This window comes from Peromyscus eremicus, chromosome 3 (genome assembly GCF_949786415.1).
Source record: "Peromyscus eremicus chromosome 3, PerEre_H2_v1, whole genome shotgun sequence".
Lineage (NCBI taxonomy): Eukaryota > Metazoa > Chordata > Mammalia > Rodentia > Cricetidae > Peromyscus > Peromyscus eremicus.
This window is the reverse complement of record NC_081418.1, coordinates 18,188,187-18,194,186: the sequence shown is the minus strand read 5'-3', so window position 1 is coordinate 18,194,186 and position 6,000 is coordinate 18,188,187.

Below are 6,000 nucleotides of genomic sequence, written 5' to 3'. Positions count from 1 at the left end.
ACAAAAGACATAACGTGTTTATTTAAAGTATTCCAAGTTATGTATGACTTGTATCTTCTTTATCACAATCCAACAACCATGGAAACTAACACAGGGCTTCAAATGCCCCATGCTACGCTATCTCCAAATACCCATCTTATCTCCAAGCCTTGTAGACCATTCACTAATGACCTTATCCAGGAAGGGACTATGCTTTCCATGTCTGCTCTTGAGCTGTAGAAATCCCTGAGACGGTGCAACTGGAAATAAACCTCCAGGATGACAATGGAGAGCGGATCTAAAACAAAACCAGCTGAACGATGTCTGTTGATCCTCTTTCAGCCTGGTGACCTCCATTATGGTGGCAAGAATTGATCTTTACAAGCTTGCACTTCTATGGAGATGTGTCTTTTAAAATAAAAAAATAAAATAAAAGTGCCAAGTTTTACTTTAAGAATATTTGTGTATTAGGGTATGCGAGAGTACATGGAGATAAGCAAACATGAGAATCAGAATCATTCAGAGTAATTTCTTTTCCCTTCAGTCACTTGCAATTATCTATCAAGTATATGTATTTAAGTTTGTTATGACCATTCTTCTCTTACACTAGGAAAATCAAAACAATCTGATTACCTTCCTGATGAGGCCTGCTCTATATCCAATTATCTGCACTAGTGCCAAGGCACTTTCACAGAAAAAAAAAATCTGATCAGGCTATTCATTTGTTAAGACTCTGTAATGTTTTTCCATATATTAAATTGTGTGAGTGTTTGTGTATGGGTATGTGTGTGTATTGTACATATAAGTTCATGTGAGTATTTATATGTGTGTATGCAAGTGTATATATAGGGCAGAGGTTGACATCACAGTTCTTTCTTGATTATTTTCCACTTTACTTTTTGAGAGGGGATTTTTTTTACTGTGGTGCATCAATTTGTATTGGCTGCATGACCAATAAGCTCTAGAGATCCACCTGTCTCAGCACACACACATGCACACACACACACACACACACACACACACACACACACACATTCTGGTTTTACAGATGTGTGCTACTTCACACAGCTTTAGCATGGGTTCTGGGGATCTGAACTTATGTCTTTATGTTTGCAAAGCAGGCACATTTCCCACAAGCCATCTCACCAGCCCCATTCTCCTATTAAATCTTTACACTAGTCTCCAGGTCATTACTGTGTTGCTTATGAGTAGATCATCCTGTAACCTAGACACAAATTCCTCTCAATTCTGGCATCACCTCCAACCATAATTCAGTAGCACTAAATTATCTGAAAAAATGAAAGCATGCCACAGAGCTTAGTTTTTTGTTTTTTGTTTGTTTTTTGTTTTTTATAGAACGTGGTTCTTAAATTTTATGTATGATTTTTTACATATATATATATATGTTGTGTATCCAGGGGTTTGATATAGGAGGCTTGAGATGGCATTTACAGATGTTCACCAATATATATATATGTTGTGTATCCAGGGGTTTGATATAGGAGGCTTGAGATGGCATTTACAGATGTTCACCAATCCTGGACTGTTAGCTCAGTTTTTGTTACATAATGATGCCAATAACGATGCACATGGTAAATGATAGCTCTGAAAGGTTAGGATGGAGACTCAGAAAAACTTTGAGCAACACTCTTTTGTGTTTTATTCTACATTTTGTCTTCAAAGTGTTTCCTTCCTTCATATATTCAACTCATAAACTGACTCTTCTCTGAATTGTCAATATACTTCTAGACTTCTTCAAGCAGATTTAATCATTGATCCTAAGAACTGGTTAGCAGTGCAAATTCCTAGTTACTAGTACTGCTTGAATTCTTTTTCTAACAGTTCTATTAAGAAATATGACATGCAAATTTATAAAGTGTTCCATATTTTTCCATAAAGTTTGAGAATGTTTTCTTATCTCATGTTATCATCCAGCCCCAGTCCCTCTTGGGCAATATCAGGGCTGATGGGAAAAATCCCAGAACAATCAGATGCACACCCGAAAGAGATGGTAACAAACTTCTTGGCTGGGTTGAACCATAAAGCCCTGTGGATCCATGTCAGACACTGCTTTGGTTTTGTTGTTTATTCTGATAAAATAAGATCCATTTGTAGAGGATTACTCTTGTACTCCTGATGTACAGAAATCATACAAGTAAAAGTTCCATGTTGTGTGCTTAAAATTGAAATACGTTTTTCATGCAAAATTAATAGGTTTACTTTAGTTTTCAGATATAGTGTCATATTCCCTGTATATAGCATATAGAAAATAAGAGATAAAGATAAAAATGAAGCAATACAGATTTTCACTGAGTGATTAATACGCACATTTCTGTTTTTTTGAGGTACAAATCACTAGGTAAAGAGTTCCGTGACTGTCAGTGTGTACTAATAAATTATGCTGGTTTGTTCCCAACTACAATTGTTCAAAAATGTCAACTATAATGGGTATGAGAAAAATGAATCACTTCCTTGTGATAAAATGTCTTTTTAATCTATCTTAATTGATGTTTCCAAAATTATTATAGATGTTAAACTTGTTTCTGTGTACATTTAAGGTCTACAGCATAATGTTTTTATATAGCTGTCCTTAAATAATCACCATAGGCAATCAACTTACCATAGCCATCATTTTTCATGGTCAACTTTTTTTCTGGTAAGAGCTTCCAAAATCAGTTTTCTTAGCCAATTTTCAGTGCACAGTGCTATTAACTGTAGTCCTTTGGCCATATATTATATTCCTAGGCTTGTTTATCCCACCTAACTGCGTTAGCACTCTCTGCTTTATGACTTTCCAACTCCTCCCCCTCATCCCTGCTAACCACTGTTTGAACTCTATTATACGTATGTGCCAGTTGCCAATGTAAGTGCGATCCTGTAGTATTTTTCTTTCTGTCTCTCCCTCACTTATGTCCTCTAAGAGATCCATGCTGTTGTAAATGGCAGTATCCTCATTTTCAGAGGTGAATATTTTGCTAGAGAGATAGGTAGGTAGGTAGAAAGACAGACAGACAGACAGATATAGGTAGGTAGGTAGGTAGGTAGGTAGACAGACAGACATAGATAGATAAGTAGATAGATAGATAGATAGATAGATAGATAGATAGATAGATAGATAGATAGATAGATAGATAGATAGATGATAGATAGATACAGACAGACAGACAGACAGACAAACAGACAGACAGACATATATTCACAGTTTCATCACTCATCAGTTAGCAGACATTTGTATTGTTTTCATGATTGGCTGCTGTACACAATCCTGAAGTGAACAGGAGCTCCTGATGTGTTTGGAGGTATTCTGGTCGTTTCCTCTGAGAACGTGTCAAAAGAAGGATTGCTAGCATTTATATTTTCATCCTGTTCTCTGTAATGATTTCACCAACAAACATTTCCAAGGAGTGTTAGAGTTTCCTCTTCTTTGCCCCTTCGCTGAACTTACCATTTCTGGACTTTTAGGTAATAGATAAGAAATGGGAACACGGCGATGTTTCATTGTGGTTTTGATTGTTCTGTTCTCCTTGAAGAGTGATCCGGAACACTTTTTCATTTTACTGTTGACTGTTTCATAGCTTCTTTGGGGAAACATTTGTCCACAGTTTTTGCCTGTTTCAGTTTTGCTCTGGAGTTAATGTTCTCCCATGTGGTTTGGATACTAACCCGCAGCAGATATATGACACACACCAGTGTTCTCCCAACCCTCAGGATGCCTTTTGGATCCTTCATTGCTTCCTTTGCTGTGCATAGATGTTTTAGTTTGCTCTTGTCCTGCTTGTCCTAATCATTCTTTTTATTTTTTGTTTTTTGTTTTACTGATTGAGCTTTTGGGGTGATATCTGAGAAATTATTTCTGAGGCCAACTCCAGAGAGATCACCCACCCCCTGTGTTTCTTCTCAGAATTTTATAGCTTTGTGTGGGGATGTATGTGTATGTACGTGTAAATATGTGTGGTACATGCATGTGCTCATGTGTGTGTGTGTGTGCCAATGCATATGTATATGCATTTGTGTATAGGTATGAAAGCCAAGGGTTGGTGGCAGGTTTCTTCTTTAATCTGTGTCTATCTTATTTTTTGAGACAAATTTTCTTACTGAACCTGGAGTTCACTAGGTTCTCTAAACTGGCTGTCTGGTGAACTCCAGGAATCTTCCTGTCCATGTCTTCCCAGAATCGGATTTGGGACACATGCTGTGCCCTTGTTTTTTTCTGTAGGTTCTGGGATCTCAGGGTTTTGGTCTTGCCTGGCAAGTCCTTTTCTCACTCAGCCATCTCCTCAGCCCTGGAGTTTTACAATTTTTCATTTTCTGTCCTTAATCAATCTTGAGTAGATTTTACCAGGGCCCAAATTTATTCATTTTATGTGGATATCCATTTTTCCAGTTCTATTTATTAAAAGAACTGTCCCCTTTGTACCATATCTTCTTGAAGAACTTGGTCACAATTAATTGGTTGTGTATTACTTGGGGATTTCTCTGTGCTCTGTGTTCTATTTGTTTGTTTTCTTTTGTCTAGTTTTATGACTATTGTTTTATAGTATGATTTAAAGCCCACAAATGTATCTAATATTTTGACTTTTATTCTCAAAATTGTTTTCAAAGTCATTGCTTCTATTTCATTGAAATTTTGATATGCATTGAACCAAATCTTATTGTTACTTTGGGAGCATAGACATTTTATCTGTGTTAATTATCTAATCTACAAGCCCAAGATATCGTTCCATTGATTTGTGTCTGCTTCAATCTGGTTTATCAATATTTTATAGTTTTAAATATATAGATCTTTCACTTTATTTGTTAAATTTGTTTTTGATGTAGCTTTTGATGATGCATTAATATTATCTTACATTGTTTGCCTCCCCGCCACCCCGTGTGTGTTGGTGTGTGTGTGTGTGTGTGTGTGTGTGTGTGTGTGTGTGTGTGTGTGTAACTTCTATACCACTTCATTTGTGGTTACCAACAGATCATGTAGGATAACTCATAGTTGCAGCAGTCTATTTTACACTGATAAAAGTTGCAAGCACTCTCTGCTCCTTAATCTCTTCTCTCTTCACACTACAGTCACTGAAGTCTGGTTTACAATGACTTTTGTAACATATTCATTAACATGATTTAGCCATAGTTATTTTTCATACTTTTGTCTTTGACTTTTATAGGAGAATGACTATTGACTTACCTACCAGTTGTGGTAATAATTATTTCATTCATATATATATATGTGTGTGTGTGTGTGTGTGTGTGTGTGTGTGTGTGTGTGTTTGTGTATGTGTGTGTATATAATTATTCCTTATATATATTTATATCTTTTTAAAAATATTTTTATTTTATAATTAATTTCATTTTACATATTATCCACGAATTCCCTTGTCCTCCCTCCTCCCACTCTCCAGCCTTTCCCCTCAATCTACCCCTCATTCCTACCTCCTCCAAGGCAAGGTCTCCCTTAGGGAGTCAGCCCAGCCTGGTAGATTCAGTTGAGGCAGGTCCAGTCCCCTCCTCCCTACACCAAGTCTGAGCAAAATGTCTCAGCGTAGGCCCTAGGTTCCAAAAAGCCAGCTCATGCTGTCCTTGGTATATTTATATCTTTGAGTACATCTGCAGAATCAATCAAAGTAATAGATTTTATTGATTAAATTAATAAAATTGCATGGTCATTTTAATAAATTCACAAAGAGTATTTGCAAATATCAATAGCCTGACATGAAAATTTTCAACCAGTAGTTACCAAAGGAAAAATTTTCAGTGTAACAAAATTCATTTATGTAAAGCTCACAGAAAATATCATGTCACAAGAAGAAAACAGGCAGCTTTTCCTCTATGAATTGGTACAAAGGAAGAATTTTTAGTTTTTCTTTTTGTATGTGATTTGAAGTTTTAATATGCTTGCCCAGAAAACATCCAAATAAAAAGAGGAAGTGGCTTTAGCCATGTTTTCAAATGTCATGAACTTATATTTATGCTACTCTAGAGTTGCCAAAAGATATTGTTAGAATTTAAGTGTCAGTAAGATACAAAGATATA